At 35.3% G+C, this 12615-nt stretch overlaps 1 long non-coding RNA gene across 1 annotated transcript; it reads left to right on the top strand.

The window, feature by feature from the left end:
* The first annotated feature begins 6808 nt into the window (after positions 1-6808).
* Positions 6809-12210, top strand: LOC134619430 (uncharacterized). The gene is made up of 3 exons (XR_010091984.1): positions 6809-6840; positions 8062-8088; positions 12047-12210. It is a non-coding gene; the product is annotated as an uncharacterized LOC134619430 (long non-coding RNA).
* The last annotated feature ends 405 nt before the right edge of the window (positions 12211-12615 follow it).

The raw sequence follows: 12615 nt of genomic DNA on the forward strand, positions 1-12615 counted from the left end.
AAGCCTGCTGTCTCTTACGGTGAAAGAATGATATCGATACTCCAAATAGATTTAGAGTTACAAAGGTTTGTTCGAGGGCAAGTCAGGGCAGTTTTCGCTTCGCCTCTACTCAGTTATGGTGCATTACAAGTCAAATATCTTCAATAATTCATATTTTAATGGTAAATTGTCAACACTTGAAGATTCCCTGATCTCTTCTGAACAAAACAGTGTAAGAATGACTGTTCTAGCCCCTACGGTTAGGAAATTATAGCCATTTGTTTGAGGGGAATCCTGACTATGAAAGGTAGACAGCACAAATCCTGTCTCTGTGCTGCATGTGTAAAAGCCTGCACTTGGTGCACCAGTTTTGGCGGGAAAAAGCCCACAGCCTCTCTGATTGGTGGATTCAAATTGAGAAGGTCACAGCTCTTTGACTGACCTAAAAACATGCTGTTAACAGCCCCTCTCCATTTGCTGCTGCTGTCTCTCTCTCTCTCTCTCTCTGTGTGTGTGTGTGTGTGTGTGTGACAGACAGAGACAGAAAGAGAGGGCGAGAGAGACTTTTTATGGCAGCATCTTCTTGTATGATTTAAATTCAATATATTTAGACTGGTTGACTGAATTTGATCCTGTGTGTGTCTCTCTGTGCATGTGTGTTTCCATATGTGTACATATTTGTGATTGTGTGACTGTTATACTTTTTATGCTGATTATTTTTCGTTTCACAATTACATTTAAGGGACCCTTAGCATGTTCAGCATTTGTTCAGCTGTCCATTTTGCTTTTCCAATTTTTCTATTTAAGTTATTACTATTGTGCTAAGTCATAGCATTGCTGCTGCTTTTCAGTATTTGTGCTAAAAACAGCATTTCTGCTAAATCATACTATTTTTGCTATTAAATAAGATTTGTGCTAATTACAGCATTTGTGCTAACTCATACTATTTCTGCTGTTTTATGGGATTTGTGCTAAATACAGCATTTCTGCTAAATCATACTATTTCTGCTATTTTATAAGATTTGTGCTAAATACAGCATTTGTGCTAACTCATACTATTTCTGCTATTTCATAAGATTTGTGCTAAATACAGCATTTCTGCTAAATCATACTATTTCTGCTATTTTATAGGATTTGTACTTAATATAATATTTCTGCTTAATTATACTATTTCTGCCATTTTATAATATTCGTGCTAAATACAACATTTCTGCTAAATCATACTATTTCTGCTATTTTATAAGATTTGTGCTAAATAATGCATTTGTTCTAAATCATATTATTTCTGCTATTTTATAGGATTTGTACTCAATATAATATTTCTGCTTAATTATAGTATTTCTACCATTTTATAGTATTTGTGCTAAAACATAGTATTTCTGCTAAATGCAGTATTTCTAGGTAATCATTGTATTTCTATATATTTCTGCCAGGTCCCCAGGGAGTCAATCCTCTATGAGAACTGTAATATTCAAATTTACATATCAGGACCTGGACGGCTTCACAGCCAGCCAATCATATCTGAGGGCTGGCACATTCAAATTTGCATATTGGGGGCTTCATGGCTTCTAAGACAACCAATCATATCTGAGCCCTGGCACATTCAAATTTGCATATTGTTGCCTTCATGGCTTCCCAGCCAGCCAATCATATCTGAGGTCTGGCACATTCAAATTTGTATATTGGGGCCTTCATTGCTTCTAAGCCCAACCGATCATCTATGTCATATATCTTTAATATTTCATATTTGTATTTTTAAATGGTCAACATTTCACGATTCTCCCATGTCTTCTGAACAAAACGGTCTAAGAATGACCATTTTAGCCCCTACGGTTAGGAATTTACGGCTGTTTGTTTGAGGGGAGTCCTGACTATGAGAAATAGACTGCAAAAATCCTGTCTCTCTCTGTGCTGCATGTGTAAAAGCCTGCACAAAAATTATACTTTTTCTGCTTTTTTATGAGATTTGTGCTAAATACAGCATTTCTGCTAAATCATACTATTTCTGCTATTTTATAAGATTTGTGCTAAATACAGCATTTCTGCTAAATCATACTATTTCTGCTTTTTTATGAGATTTGTGCTAAATACAGCATTTCTGCTAAATTATACTTTTTCTGCTTTTTTATGAGATTTGTGCTAAATACAGCATTTGTGCTAAATCATACTATTTCTGCTATTTTATAAGATTTGTGCTAAATACAGCATTTCTGCTAAATCATAGTATTTCTGCTACTTTTTAGTATTTGTGCTAAAGACAGTATTTCTGCCAAATATTATTATTTCTTCCAAATAATAGTATTTATGCTAAGTTATTATGTTTCTCTTAAGTCACAATTTTTTTGCAAAGATGTTATGTTACTGCTCCATGTCTGAAATACATTACAGAAATCCCACGTCTCTGTCGGTGTGAGCAAGGGTTGCAGCTGCATTGACAGGAACAACTATATAGCCTGATGAAACAGACAGAAGTGGCAGCTCTGATTGGTGGATTCAAATTGAGCAGATCCAGGCTTTTTGACTCTCATAGATACAGCATAAAATATAAAGCTAAAAAAAAAACTGAGTAAGCCGATGTCAGTGTTTGAAAAAGTTTTTGAACTTCTAATAACTTTACAGAAGCATGTCTGTGTCTGTGTGTGTGCTTGTGTGACTCAATTTTTATTTGTTGGTGACCAGCATCCATTAGTGGATTCAACTTGACCAGATTCAGACTGATTGACTGGCATAGAAACACACAGGACACTTCATGCTCTGTTTGTCTCTGTGTGCCCTTGTGTGTGTATGTTTGTGTGTCTGTGTGTTTATGCTTGCATCTATGTTTGTACACATTGTTTTCTGAACATGGGTTATGTGTCTGTGTGTGTGTGTGTGCGCGCGCGCGCGCGCGTGTCCCTATTTGTAAGCATTGCTAGGCAGTCATTTTTGCCTTAGCTTTGTGTATCTGCTGGTAGTTCCTTTGTAACTTTCTAAAATTTCTGCTAATTTTTCACAGTTGAACAACAAATAATCTTTTCTAGGTTTGTGCTACATATGAACATTTCTGCTGTATTACAACACTTCTGCCATGTTGTACTTTTCTATTTCTATTTTCTATTTCTGCCAAGTTACTATTTTTCTGCTGAGTTATAATATTTCTGCTAAATTCTCCTTTGATACTGTCAGGAGATTTATTCTAAAACACTTCTTCAGTTGAGAATCAGAGAGGAGAAACACACACTGCAGTTAGTTACTTGCAAGCAAGGGCAGCCACAGAACTCGCACAGAGGTGCGGGCTCTGAGACTCGCGCCGTGCCACTGCCCTGGTCTTTATTTATACATCAGTGGTTGTTTGTTCCTTACATTGGAATGTGGATGTTTAGGTGTGTGTGTGTGTGTGTGTGTGTGTGTGTCCATAACCAACTTCCTAACCTGCTGGCCTGAACGTCCAGCAGTTCATCTAAACAAAATGCACTTAGAGTAAAACAGACATAGATACGTTTATCCTGCCATAAAACAATAAAAGAAGGTATGACCTCTCCCATGCTCCCAGGATGTGGGTGGGAAAACCAGAACACTCTGGAATCAAACAAGCTTCTTAGGATGAAACATTCTTTCAGGATACTATCAACTACATACTTCTAAACACTAATGATTACATGCACATTCTACCATAAGTAAACCTATATAATTAAAAGCTAATACTGACATTATATTTGACATTTTATTAACAAATACAGTATTTTTACAAACGTATTATGTTTCTTCTTAAGTTTGCGTGTGTGTGTATGTTTCTGATTTTGTGCTGTTCTTTCTTGTTTTTCTAAACTTTTTGCCAATTTGCCTTAGTAGAGCAACAAATACTTTTGAGCAAAGTTTACCAGCGGTTAACTTATTTTCAGCTGGTAATATTGATTTTCCAATATTCCTGCTAAGTTACACATTCCTACTAAATCGGCTGCCAAGTCCCCAGGCAGCCAATCATCTATGAGGACTGGAACATTCAAGTCGCATATCCGGGCCTGCACGACTTCCCAGCCAGCCAATTGTCTAAGTTATATATGTTTAATAATTCATATTTTAAATATAAACAACACTTGAAGATTCAGCCATCTCTTCTCAACAAAACAGTCTAAGAATGACAGTTCTAGCCCTTACGGTTAGGAAATGTACACACAGCACACAGTCCGACACATAACACAACAGCAGAGAGAGCACAGACTTTAAGGTGGTGAGGCGTGATTGCAGATGACGTCAGGTGCAACCACATCTCTTGCAGCGGCACTGCAGGCCACACAAAATATTTATGTAGATATTTTGCGAATATTTATTATTCATTTTTAAGAGCATAGTGCTTTTTTACAATTATTTCTTTAAATTCAGGTCAAGGTTCTATATGCCCCGAAAGCCCAAAGGTGACATAAGGATCAGTTTTTGTTTGATACATGGATAATTTAAGTTCAGCTTTTTAATTCTTTTAAGAGAGACCTTTTATTGGATGCTTTTATTTTTTTATTTTTTTTTAAGAGTTCAAAATGTCCATTACACGGATAAAATTTCATTTACTTTGTAGCATTTCATGGATATCATACGCAACACACTATAGTTGTTTATACAAAGCATAAAGGTAAAAAACAATGTGTGCAGTGTTATCTTCATTTTAGATGTCAAAAAGTATTTGTGGCTCCCAGTGTTTTCTTTTCCGTGCAAACCAGGTCCAAATGGCTCTTTTGTCTTAAATGTTGCTGACCCCTGGTTTAGATGATTGTCTTTAAAACCCTCACTGAAGAGTCTTGCTGGAGACAGCCGCACCTTTACCTCACTGCACCAGGGGTGAAGAAGTGGGTGCAAGTCCATTTAGGTCAGAATTCATATGATTACAAAAAATACGTATTAGAATAAAATAAATAAATGTGCAATGAACATGTCAGGAGTCACTGTTAAAAAGTCTCATGGCAGTGGGGTTAAAGGATCTCTTGAACCTCTGATTCCTGCAGTGCAGTGAGGTGAGCCTCTGCAGCTCCTACTGTCCTGTGAGGATGCTCAGGTGAACATCAGCACCAGCCCCTTGGTGTTGTTGTTCAGGAGAAGACGGTTCTTATTACTCCAGCCAGTTAAGTAAATTTATCATAATACACTACATTTTAACATAATTACCTTATATTTTTTTATGACTTTTAACCATTATTTCAAATTCAAATAATCCTGTTTGAAATATTTATTAAACTTATAGAATTAAATTTCTGCTAGTTGTTTTCTGTTGCAAAGAAATCTAGTATAATAATATTTAAATTTACATATATATCTTTCACGTTTTCAATGCCAATTTTTTGTAATACCGGAGTTTCCCACTACCCGTGAATGCCTCTTTTTCATGTCTCCGGCTCACTCCTGCATCTCCGCCCACTCTCTGCTCGATCCCTGCCGGTAAGAATTGCTGCTCTGCTTCTCTTCTCTGAAATTAAATGTCTATAAGCTGTTTGAGTGATTTACCCAGTTGTTGTTTGTGCCTTTAAAGCTAGTCGAAGTATAAGTCATATCAAAGTAACACAATGGCTGCTTTTTTTAGTGAAACGTTGTAATTTTAGTATTTAAACAAGTATTGCTAAGCTAACAACCTAAGCGCTAACGCCTAGCGTTTTCTATAGGCCCAGTGTGAAATGAATATGGTTCATTTGATTGTATAATACAGTTATTGTGTTGTTTTATTTGGTTCAATTGGTGTGTTAGTGTTTCTGAGTCTCTTAGGGAAGCTGTCTTTCTCCTCTTCACAAATCAGTCAGTTAAAACGGCCTCATTCTTTAGGTTATAAGGTAATGAGCCACCATTTTAGAATCACTGATTAGCTACTGAAGCAGCAGGGTCGGCAACTTCAAAGGAGACATTTTACCGCCTCTGACTGAAGGCCACTTAAATGTAGCTATGAAAGTATGCTTGTAGCTCAGATTAACAAAAGTAGGACGATTTGCCATTAAATTATAGCTGTTTAAGTATGCTTGTAGGTCACATTCACAAAGGTAGGATGGTTTGGCAGTGAATGTTACCGGTCACGTGCCTGTGCCAGTGTGTCTGTGTTGTGGGTTAATTAACAGAAGGGAGAGAGAGTGAGGATAAAACACAAAATATGAGAATATTAACATCTCTTAACAATTAATTTGAGTTTTGTAGTAAATTTTTAAGAACTGTTTAACAAACACTTGTTTGTGCAGGTTGTTTTTTTAAATAAACAGAGCTGCAGGTGTAGGTTTTAACATCTCACTTTTTGAAAAATTAATGAAATATAAAAAAGGCCGCCTTCAAATAAATAAAATGCAGCAGTGCGCCATTAATATTATTAGTATGATATGTAGATATTTAAAACAACAGCATATTAAATGATACTAAATGATACTGTGTGCAGGTGATAATATTTTTAGGGACCAAAATTTGAATGCAGACCAACTCAAATGTTGAAGCCTACAAATATATCATCCAAGCTTTCATTTATGATTGTTCATGCTTTGAAATTGTGATGTGAGAATTTGATAAAGTGTGCAGTGCTAGGTGTAGCAAATCATTGCTTATGAAATCTACTGTGTTATCTAATAGCACCAATCTAATAGAGCTATCACATAACTGAGAAACTTGTGTGGCTTATTACAAATGGATGAAACCACATATTACCTTAATGAAGACAGTAATCTTTAATAAGGTGTAGAAAAAAAATAAGTATTTTTGTTTATGTTCCAGCTGTGGTAAACAAAGAAGTGTACTGAATCTTTGGGACTACGCAGAGTGATGTAGTATTCACTCTGATGCTGATCTGAGTTGTCTCATTTTGTATTTTTGTGCTTTGTCTTTTGTTACACAGAGTGAAAGAGATCTTTGGTTTTGCCTTTGCTGGTAAGTAAACAGTGATTGTAACTGAAGCAGTATGAACCTGGCATTGCATAGCACATTTGACGACTTACATACAGTAGTTTGACTTTTTGTGATATGTTTCCATTTACTGATTGGCAAAAACACGGGATTTGTGACCTGTAGCAGCAAAGCCCCCACACAGGGCCTCTGACTGTCCCTGAAAATGTCCCTGAAGTTTAATACCCCATTTATGTATGATTTAAATTTCTTATGGTTTATTGAATCCAAACAGTTTAATGTCAGATGTCTATATCCAGGTGTTCATTTTGTACTTATGTTTGTGGATTTAAGTAGCAGACAAAACAATGAAAGTGTTTTAGGAGAGTCAGTATAAGTGGTTGCTCAAACCCTTAAGAGCTGCACAGGTATTGATTTATATTGTCTCTCAAATTGTGCTGATGTATTACATTAAAGTCAGAACACTGTAGAAGTATTTTGCCTGACTCGGTATAAGTAATAGCTTTAACAGTTAAGCAATAATAAAAACGAAGAGAACCAGAGGTGTGAGTGGACATTGTTAGGTACATTACAGCCAGTGTGTCCAATTGGTTTATTACTTATTTAGTGAATATAATGTGTTTTAAATTTAAATAGAAATGTTGCCAAAAAGGGACATTGCAAAATACATAAATATTCCTAGCAACAGGTACAATGAAATGAATTTTCAGTGTAATATTTTAAGACATTTCCTTTTAATCACAAAGCATTCTGCACCTCTGTTATTGTAACATGTCAATATTTACATGTATTTTAGGATTTACATATTCATATCAGACTAACCAAAACATGATGAGGTTTTCTTTTGCTTCTGATTTAGAGAATTACTTTGTACTTAATGTTTTAACCTAAAAGGACATTACGTTTTGGTTTTTCACACTTTATTAGCACTGACCTGTTGTAGAAAATGTTGGAGCCACAAGGCTTCTGTGTAGGAAATATTTGGTGTATCCTGTACTTGTGCCAACAAATATTGTGCCTGTTCTTTGCATTTCTGTAGTAATAATGCTTTTATTACACATGCTAAAGCCATGTGAGACCCTGCAGTTCAATTATCTCCTCTTTAGACTACAGTGAACTTAAAAAAGTAAAGCAATTGAGGATTTTACTAGTTAATTTGTGTCACAGTAAATTGGATTGTGTGTGAAAAGGCTCAACAGTCTGAATCATCAAACAGTGATCTGATGAATTGTTTCCTTTCTCTAGACTGCTGATCTGATCATCTCAAGTCTGGTGAGTAAAGGTTTGTCTGAGGTGCAGTGCTGGGAAATGTTTCTCATTATAGGAGATTCAGTGTAGTGCTGCGACTCAGCACAGCGATCGGTGATCATCAAAAGTCATCAAATCCTAGAAAGGTCTATGTAAACATTTCCAGACCTACAGAGGTCGGTAGGTTATTGTAGCAGCACATATTTTTTCACATTAGAGCAGCTCATGAACAGCAGTTTAGGTACAATTAAGTCTTCAAGTAGGGCCTTGTGGATTTCAAAAGCTTCTTTCCCTTCATGAAATAATTCACTGTCTGAAATCTGCTCTTTGAATTAGTCTTTTAATTAAAGATTTTGTTGATGATTGGAAAAAAATCAAAAGTACGGATACAGCATTGATTTCTGTATTTTATGATTAAATGATCTACAAAGAAATTATCATCATACTACATTTTTAATTAGGCCTTTAAATCGGCCATTATAAGTACGTCCTAGATTTAGTGGAGTGCTTATGGCTGTGTATTAAACATGCCCCAAATGTGATTGAAATATGTAGAAACTGCTTTGTAGGAACTATCCATCTCCAAATTTCTCATTTTGCCAAAAGTCATACTGACTAAAGTATTGTTTACTTTTATGTTAATGGATCTCAAATCAAATCAAATGTGTGCCCAGATATTATGATATACTGTTGTCCCAGGTAAGTACACAGAAACAGGGATTTTAGAATATTGGTGATTAAGGAACATGTGACGTGGCATAAATTTTAAGTAGGTGGCCTGAAACTGTCTGTTCTAACCTCAGTGTGTGGGTTTTGTTGGACCATATAATATTTACAGTAATTTATTGTAGCAGTACATCTTGGTGTAAGTTTATAGACTCTGTTTGTTTTTATTGTGTTAATAGAATTTGAATTCAGGCCACCTCAAATGTTAAAGCCTACAAACATTCCATACAAGCTATCATTTGTGATTGTTGCCTACTTTTAAATTGTAACATCAACATTTGAGAAAGTGTGCAGTGCTAGGGGTTGCAAATCATTGGTTACGATATCTGCTCTCTTAAGTAATCGAACCTAAATTTTGGAGCATTACATGACTAAGAAACTTGTGTGGCTTATTGCAAATGGATAAAACTACATATTACCTTTATGACGATGATAATCTTTATTAGGGTGCGGAAAAAGAAAACAGAGGAGAGTTGTTGTTTGTATTCCAGCTGTGGTAAACAAAGAAGTTTCCGGAATCTTTTTGACTACAGAGAGTGAATCAGTATTGACTCTAATGCTGATTGGAGTTGTCTGATCCTGTATTTTTGTTCTTTGTCTTTTGTTACACAGAGTGAACAGATCTTTGGTTTTTCCTTTGCTGGTAAGTAGACAGTAATGGTAATGTTTAGTAATTTACTTACAGTAGTTAACTATTTGTGTCATCTTGCCATTCACTCATGCGCAAAAACAAATAGTCAGGATTTAGAATCTGTAGCAGCAAAGCCCCCACACAGGACCACTGACTGCCCCTGAAAATGTCAATGAAGTTTAACAGCCCATTTTTGTCTGATTTTAATTTTTGATGGCTTATCAAGTCCAAACATAGTTAAATGTCAGAGATATCTTTATGCAGTTGTTCGATTACTCCTTATGTTTCTTATGGATTTAAGTATCAAACAAAACTATGAAAGTGCTTTAGGTGAGTATAGGTGGTACACCACAGCTATTGATTTTCATTGTCTCTTTCATTCCACTTATGAATTAGCATGAAGTCGAAACACTAAGTATTTTGTCTGAGTGACTGTAAGTGATAGCTTAAACACTTAAGCAATAGTAAAATGTGAGAGAAGTACAGTTGTGAGTAGGTATATTAAAGACAATGTTTTAAAATTAAATATAAATGTTGCCAAAAAGCGATATACTGCAAAACACATAAATATTGCTAGCAACAAGTACAATGGAATGACTTTTTAGAGTAATATTTTTAAGAAATTTTCATTAAAAAAATGGTGTGCCACTGTTGTTGTGGTTTTCTGTTGCTTCTGATTTAAATAATTAATTTGTATTCAACATTTTTAATCTGAAATGAGATTAAAAGTTGTTGTTCTTCACATGTTATTAAAACTGACTTGTGATAGAAAATGTTGGAGCCACAAAGCTTCTGTGTACGAAATATTTGGTATATCCTGCATTTGTGCCAACAAATGTTGGTGCCTATTTGCAATTCTGTAGTACGAATGTTTTTATTAAACATGTTAAAGCCATCTGAGACTCTGCAATTAAATTGTGCCCTCTTTAGACTACAGTGAGTTCATAAAGGCTTGAAGAAATTGAGGATTTGACTAGTTATTTAATGTCATAGTAAATTGGATTGTGTGTGAACAGGCTCAACAGTCTGAATCATTGACCAGTGATCTGATGAATTGTTTCCTTTGTCTAGACTGCTGATCTGATCGTCTCAAGTCTGGTAAGTATAGGTTTTGTCTGAGGTACAGTGCTGGGAAAAGTTTTTCTTCCTTGCAGATTTATTTTGTTTATGCTTTTTTGTCACATGTTTCAAATCTTCTAACAAGGATGACCTGGATAAATACAAATACAAGCAGTTTTAAAGTGATGATTTCATGTATGAAGCAGAGAAAACCAAACCAGAGCTATCTGTTCTCTAATACCCAGCTGTGAAAGCCCTGATAGCAACAACTACCATCAAGCATTTATAGTAACTAGTAATGACTGATTTACATCACTGGGGGATTTTGGTCCACTTTAATTTCAGAGTTGCCTTAATTAAGGTCAAAAATAGTGTTTTGAAATCATTTCAAGGATCTCAATTTCATTAAAGTCGAGATTCTGATTAGTCAGTTGGACTTGCTTGTGTGCTTCAGATCAATTTCCTGTTGCAAATCCCAAGTGTGATTAAACTTAAACTCAGGATCTGATGAGTTGATGTAGGTCCTGAAGTAGTAAACGAATTCTGGACCATCACAGTAACAGCACCATTTTTGACTTTAATGCTTGTGGGGTTTATTTTTGTAAAGTTTCTCTCACTATAGAAGATTCAGTTTAGTGCAGTGAGTCAGCACAGCTCTTGGTGATCATCAAGATGTTTTTGGCAAATGTGAGAAAGGATTTGTTTTTTATTTTTTTGCCAGTCAATCAATACATTTGAGTTAAGTGGATGTAAAGTGTTTAAAGCAGGAAGCCTGAAACTGTCTGCTCTAACCTCAGTGCAGATTTAGTTGGACCATATAATATTTACAGTAAGTTACTGTAGCAGCACATCTTGGTTTGAGTTTATAAACTGTTTTTTATTGTTTTAATAGAACGCAAGTGTCCTTATAACAGCTCCACCACCATTTGTTAAACATTGTCATTCAGTTCAGTCCAATAATTTACTGCAGAAATCTTGATTGTTTAAAGCTCTATGTACTGTATTTTTCAGATTAAAAGGCATGTCAATAAATGAGTCTGTCTTTAAACATAAGGTACATTAAGAAAACAGTCAGATATTTCGATCTTCATTTAACTCATTCATAGCAACTCAACATTGTTAATTTGTAGCACAGAAAATACAGAACAATACACTGTCTTTTTCAGTTCATTCCTCTTCCACAAATCCATCAAATTCTTGATGGGCTGATCAGTTTGAAATCTGCTTCATAAGCATGTCTCTTAACAGATACCAGGTCCTTGTACACACAATAATATTATATTGAATCACAGTACAAATTACTACAGTAGCCATAATGCTCCAATAATCCATCAAGCGGTGCAACTTTATAGCTTACCAAAGTCGTACTGAAACATTTTGACAGATTATTGAGCACCGTGTACCATATAAAATTGGTTTCAGGTCAGTAAGCACAACCATATATAAGGTGCACTGTCTATTTTTGAGAAAATTAATGGCTTTTAAATGTGCCTTATATTCTGAAAAATATGGCAAAGTCAGGTTTATTGGAAGTGTGTCTAATTCCACTTTCTTTCTGTCTTACAGGTGACCTGCTGCAGAAAACCCTCTCCCTCTATCATTAACAAGCAATTCAGTCTGTCCTATCACTCTCCCTCTCCCTGCTCCATCTTTTTTGACAAGCCATTCTATCTTCTATCATTTCTCCGCCATGAGCTCTATCTAAGTTGACAAGCTTGAACCTGAGTTGAAACGCAATCCTGTGACTTGAAATCAAGTTTTACCAGAATCTAAGTTTTTGGAATTGAAGTTACCAGAACTTCGTCGATCTGTTTTCAGAATTCTGAGAGATCTCCGCTCTCACTGCTCCATCTTTCCTGTCGTTAAACTCTCTCACATCCAGTCATTTTGCTGGAAATTGCAAGTAAAAAGTTGAATATACAGTAATAGAATTACAGTACAGTAGAACTCACTGTAGAAACTACTTACAGAGCCCTACATTTGTCATTTTAATTTTGCATTACACTTTGAAATAAACACTGATAGTTTGGCTTACAAGTGCAATTTGATAAATTATATAAACTGATATACACCTTTTTTGAGATATATTTGTAGTAAGATAATTGGTTATTTTGTAATTCAGACTCTTATATTCA

The sequence above is a fragment of the Pelmatolapia mariae genome, linkage group LG20 (assembly GCF_036321145.2).
Source record: "Pelmatolapia mariae isolate MD_Pm_ZW linkage group LG20, Pm_UMD_F_2, whole genome shotgun sequence".
Lineage (NCBI taxonomy): Eukaryota > Metazoa > Chordata > Actinopteri > Cichliformes > Cichlidae > Pelmatolapia > Pelmatolapia mariae.